This window comes from Triturus cristatus, chromosome 12 (assembly GCF_964204655.1).
Source record: "Triturus cristatus chromosome 12, aTriCri1.1, whole genome shotgun sequence".
Classification (NCBI taxonomy): Eukaryota; Metazoa; Chordata; class Amphibia; order Caudata; family Salamandridae; genus Triturus; species Triturus cristatus.
Window position 1 is genome coordinate 799,231,541 of NC_140595.1, and position 17,002 is coordinate 799,248,542.

The following is a 17,002-nucleotide window of genomic DNA, read 5'->3' on the forward strand; positions in this document are numbered from 1 at the left end:
GCTTGAAGCAGGCATAAGGAGTGACGCAACATAATAGGAATAGGCATTCCTGAGCATTGCTGGAGTTGTGTCGTGCTTGGAACACGATTCCAGCAATGCGTTGCCTTTACGCCAACAGATGCGTCACGCATCTGTCAATCCTCGCATCTGTCAATCCTTGCGCCACGGTGCGCTGCATTGTAAATGCGACGCATTCATGGTGGAGCAAGGTTTTTTTTGCGTGACGCAAATGAAATGACGCATCTCTGCTAATATGCAGAGATGCGCCAGTTCTTGTAAATCTGCCCCCAGGTACTTTAAAGGTTGGTGATTCAGGAATTGCTGTACTGTATAAGGTGCAGACACCGAAGGCCACGTTCGACTACCATCAGTCTGTGAAGTCACATATGTGATACCACCTCTTTAGTTAATTACCACCAGCAGCTATGAAGAAGATAGGACATTAGAAAAGACAATGATCGCCAGAGCCACAATTGGAAAAAACATTGATCTGTTTTTGTCTATTTTTGTTCCCCCTTTTTGTTTGTTGTTTTTTGCTATCTAAGTTGTGGTGTTATCACTTGCATTTGTGTGATATTCCTACATTATTGATTTAAAGGATTGATGTATAAATCTTATATGCTATGTACTGAATAATAAAGTATTAAAAAAAAAGATTTTAGTAACTTGTTTCTGTTCTATATCTCCTAAAACATGCACCCAGAGCGTCCGCAATCTACAGCGGACGGATCATACAAGCCCCTCATTCTAGAAGCTTCAATTAATTTATGTAGCCTTAAGAATACATTTCAAAAGCACATGACTTATTATCTGTTAAGGCGACAGTGTGTTGGAGACAGTGGTTTGTACTAGACCAAGCAACCAAGATCCTAAGACCATCTCAGAAAAAATATCCATTCTACTCAAAAGTATTAGGAAAACGCAACTGCTTGTTCCTAGAGGACCCCATCACCTGTTGCTCTTAGGCACATGGACATCTTCTGTCCTTTGGAAGTCGTTGAAACCCCAGTTCTGAGCAGATGTTCACTGCGCTGGCAGCAATGTGTAGTTTTAGCACTTTGTAGACGCATTTGATTGATTATGAAGTTCCCCAGAGGACAAGAATATTTACATTATTCACATTTGGGGTACATGCCAGGTGGTGGGACAGTTGACCACCTATAAAAGACACCTGCCTTCACCGCCACAGCGATCTGTGGTCCTGGGAGAATATGCAATCAAGGATGACACATTGGACATTTTCTCTCTTGGCTATGCAGGGGCCCCTGTCTGAGGGGCCCAGAGTTTCTGAGGTGGCCTACTTCCAGCACCTCAGGTTTGGATGGGTGTGTTTAAACCTATACGCCAGCATGCATCTCATAATGACTAACACACAGTACCTGAGCTTAGTCTCACGTAGTTTGGGAGTGATATAAGAATTGATCATCAGTAGTCTGGGATTGGAATGCACACTTGTGTAATTGAGTTGCCTCGGGGTTCGATGACATCAGGTTGCCGAAGAGTGGGGCCCTGGTGTGGTTGTCAATGAAGGTGGGAAAGCTTTGAGTGGGTGATGTTCGACATCCATGCCCAGGAAGGTCTTGACATCTATCAATATCGCACTTGGTGAAGCCCTCTATTTTGGACTTAGAAACCGTTATGGAAGTCAACTCCCTCAGCTGGGCAATCCAGAAGGTTGTGTAAAACCAGCAATTCAATGTTGTTGACTTCTTCTCAGTGTTGGTCCCAGTCTTCTGTTGGTTTTTCAGAGAAAAAGTTGTCAAAAACTTTTTAAGTCCCAGATTTTGAAGTTAGGGCAGGAGGAGTACACCTATGTAAGGGCCCCAGGACCTTAGGCACAGCACTTACGCGTGATGACTCACAGTAGGAGTATCCATCAGCAGGGTCGAGGAACTAATTGAAGAAAAAAATCATCAAGACGCCAAAGAAATCCAGCACCAATTCATAAACATAGACTGTATTTTTATGTATTTTTACACACCACAATGAAAAAGATCCACTTGAGGGTTCACTAGATATATCATTTAAAAGGTACAGTAATCACTCAACCGCAAACTAAAACATTTGGGGTAGTTGTAATGCGGTCCCTTAGAGTCACTTTGGGTGACCAACTTCAGTAGGGAGCCATTCAAGGGGACCAGCAAGGTCTTCAGAAACAGTTACCTCAGCAGGTGAAGCAGTCTTCTGTCAGTTCCAGGCACGTTTATCCTGTGCATGGCTTTCCAATGGAAGTGGTTCTGGTGCAAGGGATGAACAATTGTTACTTACCTGTAAACAGGTGGTTCTCCAGTATTGGTGTCTTTCATAGATTCACATGCTTGAATATTCCCCGTCGTCGGAGTGGGAGTCCCACGGTAAATAAAATAGCAATATATATATAGTATCCTATACATAAATAATCACATAAATAGGGCTATACAGGTGTAAAGTTAGCAAGTTAGTAGCCCAAAGTCTTCAGCCCGCCACCAACAACTGCTGTGGAGCCCCTGAGACCAAGACCTGATGCACACAGTTACACCCGACTTTGCTGAGCCCGGGAGTGTCATCAGAGTGCAGTTGGAACCTCCAAAGAATGAGGTAGAGACCCAGGAAGGACTGGCCTGTGACTGCCATACTGGATGACCGGTAGTCCAGTGGCGACCGGACTTCTGCCAGCACCAAGAGGACTTTGAGGGATATTGACCCTGTGACCAGGATAACCTCACCCCCTTTGTGGGCTGAGGAGTAGTCACAGCAAGACCTCCATCAACCACATTGCCTCCATGGCATCCTTTGAGTTTCTTCTGCATCCTTCTTCTCCAGTATTAGGGTGTCTTTCATAGATTCACATGCTTGAATATTCCCCGTCGTCGGAGTGGGAGTCCCACGGTAAATAAAATAGCAATATATATATAGTATCCTATACATAAATAATCACATAAATAGGGCTATACAGGTGTAAAAACACCAATAATGTACCTATATGAAAACTCCATAGGGATACATGGAGAGAGAAAAAAGACATTTGCAGTCTATACTGTCATTATGTTAGTCCGAACTCCGGCCAATCAGGCGCCAGCACCTCTCCAGAACCTTCTCCTCAGAGCTCCTCACCTCAGATTTTCGTAGCACCAAAGTGACTTTAGAGTGTATGAGGAGAAGAGAGCCTCTGAAGGGAGGAGGGAGGGTCGCATGTGAATCTATGAAAGACACCAATACTGGAGAACCACCTGTTTACAGGTAAGTAACAATTGTTCTTCTCCAGTATTAGGGTGTCTTTCATAGATTCACATGCTTGAATATAGAATAGCTAGCAGTAACAATTATCATTGTTTCCATAGTTATAACAGCACTAAACAGTTGTAATGCCAGTCAATATCCTTATATATATGATATTATTGAATATCTATATAAGTGTAAATGAACCATTATCTCAACAGTAAATGGAAACAATATGGAGGAGGGAAGGAAGAGGCTCACCTTATTTAAAAAGATTGCGTAGCACTGCCTGTCCCACTGCAGCGTCCTCCTCGCTTAAAGTTGCCAAGCAGTAGTGCTTCGTAAACGTGTGTCTGGTCGACCACGTAGCTGCTCTGCAGATGTGTTGCACAGGTACTCCAGCAAATAAGGCAGTAGATGATGATACTGCCCTAGTCGAGTGTGCTCTCACTGAAGACTGCAGAGGTTTGTTTGCCTTTTGGTGGCAGAAAACAATAGCTGCCGAAATCCAGCGTGCAATCGTCGGCTTAGTAACCTGACGTCCTTTATGACAGCGTCCATACGCTATAAAGAGTTGATCAGATTTTCGAAACAAAGCTGTCTTACTGATGTAGAACTTTAAACATCGCTTCACGTCCAAAGAATGCAATCTTTGCTCTGCAGGTGTCTGAGGATTAGCAAAGAAAGTCTTTAATATCACTGGCTCGTTAATATGAAAATCAGTAGGCACCTTGGGTAGGAATGATGGATTGGTACGCAACACTACAGCATCCGGTTTGAACTGCAGGAACGGAGGTTTGATGGTAAAAGCATGAATGTCACTGACACGACGTGCAGACGTTAGTGCCAGAAGTAGGGCCACCTTCCAAGATAGATATTTTAAGTCAGCCTTGTGAATGGGCTCGAACGGTGGTCTCATCAATTGCGCCAACACAATGTTAAGATGCCACAACGGAGGAGGGCGTCGAATTGGCGGAAATTTTCGAAATAAGCCTTTAAAGAATTGACGGATTATTCTTGAGGAACAAAGGGAATTTGATCCATCCTGTCGGAAACGGGAAATTGCCGCTAGGAAAACCCGCAAGGTTGCGTGAGACAGTCCAGAACTAGCTAGGTGCAAGAAGAATGGTAGTAATTGGTGCGCCGTGGAATGTATCGGGTGGACTCCATTAGAAGCACACCAGTGGCAGAACCTTTTCCATTTAAACTTGTACGTCCTGATCGTAGAGGGTGCTCTTGCTTGGGCCAAAATATCCCTACAATCCTGTGGGATGTCTAAATGGGCGAACTCATGGTGTTCAGGTTCCAGGCCGATAAGCTCAGTGAGGAGGGATTCGGATGACAGATTCTCCCTTCGCTCATCGTGAGCAGATCTGCCCGATGTTGCAGGAGGATTGGTTGGCATTGGGACAGCAGGAGCAGTTCTGAGAACCACGCCTGTCGGGGCCAGCGTGGGGCTATTAGAATCAGGTGGCAAGGTTGTCTCTTCATCTTCCAAAAGGTATGAGGGGAATTGGAGGAAAGGCGTACGCAAATAGATTGCACCAGTTTATCAAAAGGGCATTCCCCTGCAATTCTTTGTGGGGATGCCAGCTTGCATAATTCCGGCATTTCCGGTTCTCCGGCGTAGCAAAGAGATCCAGTTGCGGACGACCCCATAGTTGGAATATCCTCTCTAGAGTGGGTTGGTGTAATTCCCACTCGTGGGTTGATGAGGAGGACCTGCTCAGGGAATCCGCTAGGACATTGGATACTCCTGGTAGATGTACTGCTGTAATCATGATTTGATGACTGAGAGACCAGTCCCAAATTCTTTGAGCCAACCTGGACAGACTTGGGGATTTTGTTCCGCCCTGTTTGTTCACATAGTGCATACAGGTTGTGTTGTCTGTCTGTATTAGCACTGATTCTTCTTGGATCAAGGGTAGAAATGACTTTAGAGCGAGGTAAATCGCCATTAACTCCAACCTGTTGATGTGCCAAGTTCTTTGATGTGTTGACCATCTCCCTTTTACCGAGAGATCCTCCAAATGCGCGCCCCATCCCTCTAATGAGGCGTCTGTCGTGATTGTCCTGTCCGGCGGCACCGACAGAAAAGACGTGCCTTCTGTCAAGTTGGCTGGATTTGTCCACCATACGAGTGCTGACCTCATTTGATCTGTGACACGTACCCTGTCGTGGAAAGAACCCGTTACTTGACGCCACTGAACATCCAGTGCTTCCTGAATAGGACGTGTCCTCAGCCTGCAATGAGGAACCAAGGCAATGGAGGATGACGCCATCCCCAGAAACGATTTTAACAATCTCACAGAAACTGACTCTTTTGACCTGATCAAAGCAACCAGCTGTAGAATCTTTTGCAGGCGCTCTTGTGAGAGGAACGCTCTTGCTGATACCGTTTCCAGAGTTGCTCCCAGAAAATCCCTTTGCTGAGCAGGATGAAGTTGGGATTTCGCTGCATTTATGGACAGCCCTAATGAGCGAAACACGTCCTGGCACAGAAATATGTGTTGTCGCAGGTGAGTGCTTGACTGAGATTTCAGGAGAAAATCGTCCAGATATGGAAAAATTTGCACTCCCTGGAGTCGCAGAAACGCTATCACTGGAGCTAGTACCTTCGTGAACACACGAGGGGCCGAGCGCAGGCCAAACGGTAACACCTTGAATTGGTAATCGTGTTGACCCACTCAAACGCAGGAACTTCCGATGCCTTTGTAATATAGGAATATGAAAATAGGCATCCTGGAGATCGATTGTTGCCATGAAATCTTCCTGCGAGAGTAAACGCAAGATGTCTACTAGCGTCATCATACGAAAGGATTGGCTCTTTAGGTATTTGTTTAGTGCCCTTAGATCGAGGATGGGCCTCCACTCTCCGTTTTTCTTTGTGATCAGAAAGAATCGGGAATAAAACCCCTTTCCCCTCTGAGATATTGGCACCAATTCTACAGCTCCCTTTTGCTTTAGAAGTCGAATTTGATGTAAAAGTTCTTTCATGTGAGCTGGTGGTGGTCCGGAGGGTGGTGTGGAAGGAGGGAATTTGGTGAATTCTAAGGCGTGCCCTTTTTTCACAATGTCCAAAACCCAACGGTCCCTTGTGATGGAGGACCATTGAGAAAAGAACAGAGAGATTCGACCTCCAACCTTGCATGTCCGGAACGAGTCACTGCCTTTTAGACGCGTTTCCTCTGTATGAGGATTTCCCTCTATACGACTTGGAGGCCTGCTGTCGTGATGATTGCTGTTGCTGGCCATACGAATAACGGTTGGATCCTTGATTATAGGGTCTGTTTTGATTATTGCCCCTTCGAAAATTGGAGGAGGTGCCGCGTCCGCGTGCACCACGAAAATTCTGCCTTTGAAATTGTAGATTTCCTAAAGATCTAGCTGTCTCAGTATCCTTCTTTATGGACTGGAGTGCCTCATCAACGTGACTTCCAAATAACGCCTCGCCGTCATAAGCCATGTTAAGGATCATGGACTGTACCTCCTGACGAAAGGATGTTGATCTTAACCATCCTTGCCTGCGCAGAACAGCCGCTCCGGCAAGCTGACAGAAACCCGTGCAGGCGATGTCTACTGCACAATCAATTATCTCCGCCGATGCAGCTTCTCCCTCTTGGAGCAACTTCATTGCTTCCCCCTTAGATGGCTCCGGCAACTCTTGCAGTACATCTGAAATATCAGCCCACACTTGTCGGTCATAACGACCCAAGATGGCCAAGGCATTAGCTGCTCTAACCACAGTAGAGGCCATTGAGGAGAACTTACGCCCTATGGCATCCATTCGACGTCCGTCACGATCCGGTGGTGCGGTGATAGTCGACGCAGGATTTTTCGCCTTACGTTGCGCTGCCTGCGTAACGACTGACTCAGGTTTAGCCTGACCCGTGAGGCATGCTGGGGTTCCTATTGGTGCCTTATATTTCTTTTCTAATCGAGGTACCTGTGCCAGTAAGGTATTCGGTGTTTGCATCAACTTCTTGCCTTCTTCCCAAATAAATTCCACAATAGGAATAGCATGAGTCTGTTTAAAAGGTTGACTCTTGAAATCATAAAGGAAACAATCTTCCTCTCTGCGCTCCGTTGTTAGTTTAAAACGGTGCGACGCCCTCTCCATTAGTTGGTGAAAATTCGCTATGTCCACTGGAGGTGAATCCCCTGTTACTATCTGAGAGGGGGATGGTGTTTGCGCTTGGTAATTGTCCCACTCCGCCATATCATCGTCATCGTTATCCACATCCCCATTATCATCTGGGATTTCACCCTCTTCTGTTTCTTGAGGGACTTCCTCCGCAGGTTCATAGTGAGGCAACAACCTCTCTGGAACCTGTCTTGGTGGTGCAGACGGTAGCAGAGGTAAAGGACTTACAATTGGTATCGGTGGTATAGTTGCCGGAACCACAGGAGTTGCCGACACCTCAGAACGTTGTGGAGATAGAGGAAACCGTTGGTTATAGTCGTCCAACATACGTTGGAGATTAGTTATGAGCGACAATGGAAGAGTCGCCGTTGTATGCTTCGCAGGGACCTGCTGCCTGTAAACTGGATCTTCATCCTCACTGCTGTCATCCTGGCACTTAATTATTAAGTCGGATGGGCTTTGCGCCGTTCCAAAAGACTCCGGTAAACCCTCGGACTCCTGATCAGAATCCGTAGCAAATAAAGGTGATGGAGGCTGCGCATCCTCTACAGGAATACTCTGTTCCTGCCTATCGAGGCTAACACCAGTTGGTAATGGTGTCAAAGGAAACCCAGTGGATGATGAAAGCGACGCTGAAGTTGCGTGAGGTAGCTGTTCCCTCCTTGACCCTTGGGCAGATGATATCCTGTTCACCTTTATCTTTATGAAAGAACCTGCCGTCGACTGGTGCATGGTATGCACTGCGGACGTCTTCGGAGAAGGCCTCGTCGACGGAGCTATTATCAAAGGAACGATGGTCGACGGAACAGTCGTCGACGGAATCTGTGTCAACGAACTCGACGTCGACGGAGCCGCCGTCGACGGAGCCGCCGTCGACGGAGCCGTCACCGACGAGGCTTTAGTCGACGAGGCTTTAGTCGACGAAGCCACCGTCGACGATCCCGTCGACGGGATCTTCTTCTTCTTCGTCGACGGGGTGGACGCCGACGAGGTCGACGACGTCTTCGTCGACGACACGGTTAGCGTCGACGGTACTTTTACCTTCTTCGTCGACGACGATGTAATGGGCAAAATAGAAGTCACCGCCCTTGTAGTGCTGATGGTCACCGTCGACGAGGATAGCGTCGACAGAACACTCGTCGACGACGAGGCAGCTGAAGTCGTCGTCAGAGTCACCGTCGACGAACCTGATACTGCAGATCTCGTCGTCGGCAGCATCGTCGACGAGGCGGCCAGTCTTTTTCCTGAGGACTGGGAAGTAGACGCCTCTACAGCCTGAGAACTATGTCCCGAAGGCGACAAAACAGTAGGTGAGACAGCAGATGTGACAGCTGTCAGAGTCAAAGACAGTTTCTTTTTCTTCAGGAATGGAGATGGTAACTCCTGCACACTACTGCGCTTAGAGGCTGTCTGAGAACGGCCAGAAAGAAGACTTTCCATGTCTGAAACTGGGTCTTCTTTATCCTTGAGTCTCTGTAGCCATATTAAGAGACGGCCTTCTCTGTCTTTTAAAGTCTTTGTAGAAAAGGTTCTACAAAACTTACATTTTGCCACTTCATGATCTGGGTACAAACAGTAAATACACTTACTGTGTGGGTCCTCAGAAAATAAACGCAGCTTTCCACACGAAGAACAAGGTCTAAACAAAGAACTCTTACTTGAAGACATTCTGACTGACTAGAAAAACTGAGCAGAGCTCAGGGAGACTCCCTGTCACACGACGTGCGGTAGAAAATCTGAGGTGAGGAGCTCTGAGGAGAAGGTTCTGGAGAGGTGCTGGCGCCTGATTGGCCGGAGTTCGGACTAACATAATGACAGTGATAGACTGCAAATGTCTTTTTTCTCTCTCCATGTATCCCTATGGAGTTTTCATATAGGTACATTATTCGTGTTTTTACACCTGTATAGCCCTATTTATGTGATTATTTATGTATAGGATACTATATATATATTGCTATTTTATTTACCGTGGGACTCCCACTCCGACGACGGGGAATATTCAAGCATGTGAATCTATGAAAGACACCCTAATACTGGAGAAGAAGGATGCAGAAGAAACTCAAAGGATGCCATGGAGGCAATGTGGTTGATGGAGGTCTTGCTGTGACTACTCCTCAGCCCACAAAGGGGGTGAGGTTATCCTGGTCACAGGGTCAATATCCCTCAAAGTCCTCTTGGTGCTGGCAGAAGTCCGGTCGCCACTGGACTACCGGTCATCCAGTATGGCAGTCACAGGCCAGTCCTTCCTGGGTCTCTACCTCATTCTTTGGAGGTTCCAACTGCACTCTGATGACACTCCCGGGCTCAGCAAAGTTGGGTGTAACTGTGTGCATCAGGTCTTGGTCTCAGGGGCTCCACAGCAGTTGTTGGTGGCGGGCTGAAGACTTTGGGCTACTAACTTGCTCTAGCAGTCTTATTCAGCTGTTGTGTCCCTGTGCTGTGAACAGGAGGCCAGTCAGCTGGCCCTTGAAGTCTCTTGGCTTTGGCAGGATTCTTGAGATTGCTTCTTCTTGAGCAGGGCACAACAGGCACAGTCCCTCTGCTTTGCTAGCCACCAGGTGCCGCAGGTGCAGTCCACAATGGTGCAGCCACTCTTTTTGGCAGTTCCTAGGTGCAGCAGGGCAGTACTTCCTCGGTCCTTCTTCCAGTCCAATTGAGATCTGAGTTTGAGGTGCCATACATATGCTTAAAAAATGACCTCAGGGCAAGATAAAGTTGTTAGCCAATTGGCTACCAGGTTCCCCCCCACCCGATGACCACTTCGGGTGAGGTATGGCATCTGGGCATCGCAGGATGCACCATTCTGCCCATTACAATATGGCAGGACCCCTCTCGCCGGCACGTGGTACTACCTAGCCGAACCCAGAGGTATAGCTTCCAAGGGGGATACCTGGCCATGGAAAACTGGTTTAGCAACCAATTTCCCCTCACCCGTCCCTAGTGGCAGCCTGTCTGCCATTACTTTAAATTACCAAGTCAGGCTAGTAGTTTAGACTGCTCTTCCAGCCTGAAAATGGCAGTCTCGGAGTCTCGTTTTACTCGTGTCACACCTGGGGTGGCATAACCAGTGCTGCAATTTCTAGGGTTTACCCTCTAACTTGCATGCCAATTTTACCCTGGGTACCATTTACAAGGAGCTTACAGGTAAGTTAGCTTAGTCAATTGTGTATGAGCCAATTCAACATACCTGTTTAAGGGTAAGGGCACAGGCACTGGGGCCTGGTTAACAGGCCTCAGTGCACCATCAGAGTTGAAACACTAGCAGCATCAGTCCAAAAACTTGGGGGTGACCATAGAAACAGAGCCATTTTCTTACAGTGATGATTAAATGGATGTGAGACTGAAGCTTAAGATGGCTGAGAGGTAGACTCTTACTGAACTGCTTAGGAGTCTGGAATTTACACACATAAAGAATAATACATTTGGTAAGGATGAGCTGATAGCGGGTCAATACCATGCTGTGTCCACTAGATTCATAAACACTTCTGTTTAGGTGTGCATATTTGTGATGATACTCAAGCATAAGCAATCAATGATCTGCAGTGAGGAGGTATGTTTAGACAGACAAATTGTTAGGGCTGTGGAGCCTGACTGTCAAAGTAATAGGTGTTGTGGCATATCACACATAGATTAATTCTGAATGAATGTCAAGGAAAATTTAGGAACTGCAGAAGTGGTGTACCAATTCTGCCTAAATGACCCTGGGCCCGATGTAAATGTTGGCGGACAGGGAACTCCGTCCCCGCCAACATTATGGTCCACTCGTCCAATTTTGATTCAGGCAGACCATAGTTTGATGACGGCGGAGACTACTCAAACTCCTCCGATGGGCCGGCAGAGTAAGGGCCATCTCAGTTTGGCTGTATATTTGCCCACCTAATTTAGATGGGAGGACATACAGCTGTTTTATAATACCTGTCACTGCCAGGAAAAGTTTGGCAGTAAGTGGCATTGAAAAGTGCTCAGTGCCCCTCTTGCCATTAGAACAAACTCCCATGGCGAGGAGAAGATTCAGTTTTTTTATTTTCAAAAAGAAAATCTTGCTTTGGGATTAAAAAAATAAAAATAAAGGAAAAATTGTAAGTTTGCCCAATAGCTCCATCATGTTGATGGAGCCGTCTGTCAAAATGACATGCATTGACAGGATCCGAGGTGATGGTGGTTCCTGCCAATACTGGAAATGCCCACTGGGCCTGCAAATATTTCTAAATTTGGCAGGCGAGGACTCTCTCAGGGTGACGGTGTAATTTACTTTGTTGCCCAGATGGAGTTAACTCCCTCTGCCAAAATATAAATTAGGCCCTTTGTGATTATCATGGCTAGTGTACCCCTTTCTCTTCGAATGCTACTGATCGCTCACGGTAAATGGTGAAAAGGTGCAGCCAATATCCTGCATCCCGCAACACTCAAAAGTACTTCTTTGTCAGCTCTGGTTGTTAAGAACTAGTAAATCACACAACCTCTTATAGCGAGTATATCTAGGTCTGGATATTCCAATCCTGGAGAATTCTCTGAGTTGACAGAAAGTCTACCTCCCATTCATGACACTCTTGTTTCAGCCTGTTTTATGTATTCTTATTTGTTGCCTATCACCTGGAAGTGTTATGTGGATAGCGCAATGTCATGCATGATTACTCAATTCCACAGCTACAAGACCACTTATGATAGGAGATCTTACTCTCACCTGCTCCTTGAAGTAGAAGACAGGCATTGTGTTGGTTTTCACTGGCCTGGCTACAGTGGAGGATTGTTCTTCCCATGGTGGTTTGTTCTTGGCCCCAAAATATTTTGAAGTAGCAATAGTCTTTGTTTCCCTGATGTCCTCTAAAGGAAAACCCCTGTGAGGAGCTCCACGAACACACCTGTGGAAGCTTCTGTTGTGCGAAGTATGTGTGCGAAGGATACTGAAGTGAAGGCCTTCTGTGAGCATGTGTTTGTGATGCAGCCACCGAAGTGCGTCTGATGTTAGATTCTTCCCCAGGGGAGGGTTTCCGGGAGTTTGGCACAATGTGCAATGGTGTAGCTATGCGATTGACCAGGAGGAGAGTTCAGCACAGGGAACCTCAGGAGGTCCGATGGTTTAATTCAGAATGTACTAGAGCACATAAAGAATTAAAAAAGGGCGCTCCATGCTACACCGCGCAATAGTGTGTTGGTTAAAGTTGCAAGGCATAAGTTTAAACTTATGATTGAGGAAAGAAAAGCTGATATGAGACGCTCAGAATGGGAAGATCTGGAGAGAGCGGGAGCCCTAAAAGATACAAGAAAATTCTGGGAAGTCATTACCCGTCCGTTTTTTACCGAAGAAGTGAGGCAGAGAGACTCAATCATTTTGTCAGATGCTTGGGTAGCTCATTTGACCAGTATTTTTAACCCGCTAGGCAAGAGGGTAGAAAATATCACTAAGTCACCCAACTTAGTCTATCCATCACAGTACCTGAGGTAAAAGAGGCAATAGCACAGGGGATCTGTTTGAAAGCGCCAGGTCCAGATGGGGTGCCCCTCGACCTTGTTAAAACCAATTCTAAATTGTGGGCACCACTGTTGATGAATGTTTTTAAGGCAGCTATCATTGGTCCCATGCCCGCATCCTGGAAAGAGGCTCTAGTGGTCCCTGTTTTTAAAAAGGGCAATAGAAGTGACCCTGCATGTTACAGACCAATTTCACTCATTGATGCCACGGTTAAGGTGCTGGGCAGTGTCCTTGTAGGAAGGTGGATATCTGACTATGGTTACCCCCAACTTTTTGCCTAGTGTCTAGCTGGTTTTTCGACTTAGTTGGCCTGAGATCCTGCCATTCAGGGTCTCAGGCTGTCTGCTCTCTCTTTAAAATGGACTCCATGTGCCCTAGGTACATAACCAATTGGTAAGGATCACCTTATTGGACCCTGTACAGTGTACCCTAGGTACCCAGGGCATAGGTGTACCCTAGGCCTCCCAGGGGCTGCAGCATGTATTATGCCACCCCTGGTCTGGCCTTCCAATCAGACACAACTGGCTGATCACTCAGCTGGGGCAAGGTCGTGTAATCACCCCTTGCTTAGATATAGTATGCCTATATCTACCCTTATATATAGACACATGTGTACCTATCAGTCACTCCTATGGCAGGCCTTAACAATCCTGGAGGCAGAGTGCTTGGTAACATGTGAGATGGTGCTCTAGCATGAGCTGAGCCTGTCTGCAGCTTTCGGAACCATGTCCTTATAGCTGTTCTATGATATAGCCTACCATATACTCTTAAAGTGCCTTATAATCTTAAACGGTTATGGTAACTATGGTTTGGCTTTATCAAAACATGTTGTGTAAGGTGTCTAACACTTTGGAATAATACCCCCATACCATTACTGGTGATGAGGATATTATTCCTCCCTTCTAGAGGGAGAGACATGTTAAAATCCTACTTTGCTGTTAGCCTCTGACCAAAGCCTCAGCATCACAAAATGGATGCTGCTGCCACGACACAAGTCTGACCTCCTGCAGCTGGGAGTGATCCCAGCCAGGGAGGCCTGGACAATAGGTTTCCTGCTTGGGGAGGTGCTAGCACCTCCCCAGACAGCCTTTAGTGTATTGGGGCAGGGTGGGCTGAAAGGAATGAGACATGCCTGGGGCACACAAGGTGTTCCTTGCATAGTCCGGTTCAAACCGGCGCTGGGGCACTCCAGCCCCAGCTCTGGCGCGAAACTGGACAAAGGGAAGTGGGTGTAACCACCCCCTCCCAGGTCCCACGCATAAGGCGTGACCTAGCAGGTATCCCAGCCCCCCAGATTAGTATAAGAGTGGGAGTTGGGCCTCAAGACTTTAGATTATCCTGAACCTGCAACTTGAACAGAAACTCAGGACCTTCGACATTCGACGAAAGAAGAAGACTGAAGAATCTCCCTTGTGGCCAAGGAGTGGCTACCCTGTGCAAACAGGCACCATCAAGAGACTACCCTTTGCTTTGCTCACGTTCTACGAGGAACCGACTGCAGAGCCCGACCAGAGCCTTGACTTCCAGACTTCTCCGACCCTGATCCACATCCACAGCAAAGCTGAGATCCGTGGAGGCGACGAGCGACGTGGGACCGGCTACCTGGGAAAAGTGGCTAGTAACTTAGAGCGCAGCTTCTGAGGCACCCTCGAAGTTGTGCACCGGGGATTGAGAAGCCCCAACCCCAAGCACCAACTGCACCGAAGATCAGCCCCCCACACTCCACGAGTCCTGCGTGGGGCCCTTCTGCATTTTCCTGCTTGCCGCGTCTGTCCGGTTGCTTGCCCGCTGGCTGGTGGCCTTTGTGACGACGCTCCCTGAAATCTTCTGCGCTGGTTTGGCTCCTCCAGACTGGCTCCCGCTTCTCTGCAAAGAAGAAGCACCCCAGACCTTCCTGGTCTGCACCAGAAGCAAGTCCTCCGTTCTTCGTGGGTTCAGCTTGCCAAGGCCTGGTGAGTCCTAGTCCAACTTCGACGCCGCCGACAGCAAGAGCCTTCGTGGGACAGCTCGCCTCCTGGTCCTGGTCATCCTCAACGCTTCCTGGTCCTCCTGGCTGCAGCGACAAGCTTCACCTTCACCTGCAATCTTCACGACATCGCCTGGTTCCTTCCTGGTTCCACGTGGTCACTGGCTAGTGACCTTGACTTCTGCTTGCAGGTCTCCTCTCTTCTTGATCCCAGCCTTGGGATCCACCGGACACTCTTCACTGACTGCCTGTCAGCATCTTTCTTCAGGCATCCATAGGAGTCGACGACGAAAACCGACGCATCTTCACCCCTATGCACCCACAGCCTGTGGGCTAGGTAACTTGGGTACTCCGGTGCTCATCAGGATAGTGACTATCCTAGTGTCTAGTTTTCCAGTCTAAACTTCCTAGCTACTCCGGAAGTGTCCTAAATCTACCGTTTTCTAAACTGTACTATTGCTAGTGACTTTTACGCATTACGCGTGAGTGTTTCCACTCTGCACACGAATCCCGTGGGCCTCCCACTTCCTAACTAACGCTAGTGTAGTGTAGCCCCAGCGATTCCCTAGGCCTAGGCCTATTCTATTTCCGTGACAGTGGTCCTTATACCACTTACTTAGTATATGGTTTGCGTGGCCCCTAGGGCCTAACTGTATTACTTACCTGTGTGACTTAATGTATGCTTAAATAAGACTGTGTTGTACTTACCTCTAATCTCATAAAGAGTGCTGAGGGTTTGACTAGAATAAATACACTTTATTTTATATATATATCTGTTGTGGTGTCCTTTCATTTGGTATTCAAGGGATTATATATGGTATCACAGCTGGCTTCACATGCCATTCAGAGTTTAGCCTAAGACTGCTCTTGTCCATGCTACCACTAGGATAGCTGGTCTATAAGGTTGACTTTACAACCAATCACCATAAGGGTATTTGGACTGATATAAGGTGTACACTAGAACTAGTGACATCATACATCAGGCCAACTTCTCACAGTCCTCCTTACCTGTTAGGAGACCTGGGCAAGCACTGTAGGGGTCCTGTCTAAAATGCAATATGGGTTTAGGAGGGGATTAGGCACGACCAAGCAATGCCTTAACCTCTCCTTAATTATTAACAAATACACGAAGACAGGAAGGGTTCAATCCACTTGGCCTTCATGGATCTGCCCAGTGCCTTTGATACAGTTAATCAGGAGAAACTGTGGGCCGTGATGAAAGATATGGGCGTAGAAGAAGCATTGGTATCCCTCCTCCATAGGTTAAACCTCGGTTGCCGTAAGATAAGGCACCCGAGGGGAAAACAACTGAGCTGATTGCATCAACAGAGGGATTTCGCCCAGGGTGTACCTTAGCCCCCTTCTTGCTTTTAATATATACTAACTTTTTGGAAGCCAGTTTATTAAGTAGGAAGCTTGGTTTTCCTAATATTGGTAGCAAATATGTCCCTTATGAAGACGACACAGTGTTAATGGCAACGACAGCCAATAGTCTTCATAAATTCTTCAATATTTTTACTGATTTTATGTCCTCACTCGACCTCGAAGTTAATTTTACTAAATCATATATAATGGTATGTGGTCCCAAGACTACAAGAACTAGGAACTTTCTCGTGTGCGGCAAGAAAATATGAAAAGTAGACAATTATTTGTATCTGGGCAATCTATATAATAACCAGTTGAATTGGGAACCACTTGTCATAGCAAGAGCCCATCTTACAAAAAGGGCTGTTGATGGGCTATTTCGTTTGGCACGCAGATTGGGCCACAAGCCAGTGAGGGAATTAATCACTATATATAAAGCAACATGTCTTCCAATTGTAACATATGGGGCAGGGGTTTGGGGACACCACATGAGCCGCCAGCTACAAACATTGGAATATACATTTACGAAAAGGTTATTGATGACCCCGAATAGTGCCTCCAACTGTCTATGCCATCAGGAACTAGAGTTTGTAGAAGATCACATATCTAGTGCTCCGCTGTTTCTATGGGTAAAAATCTGGCTCTCAGAAGTGTTAATGTTCGCACGCAAACTAATTACTGATTGCCAAAATCTGGCTAATGCCCAAAAAATACCATGGCTTCGCTTTGTGAGGGACACTTATCATGAGATAGGGCTGGGGCATTATTATGACAACCCGGGAAATATCCCATCAAATGCTAAAGCCATTATTAAAGAGGCGTTCTTTTCGAGGGCCAATTCACGCCATCTTCTCCA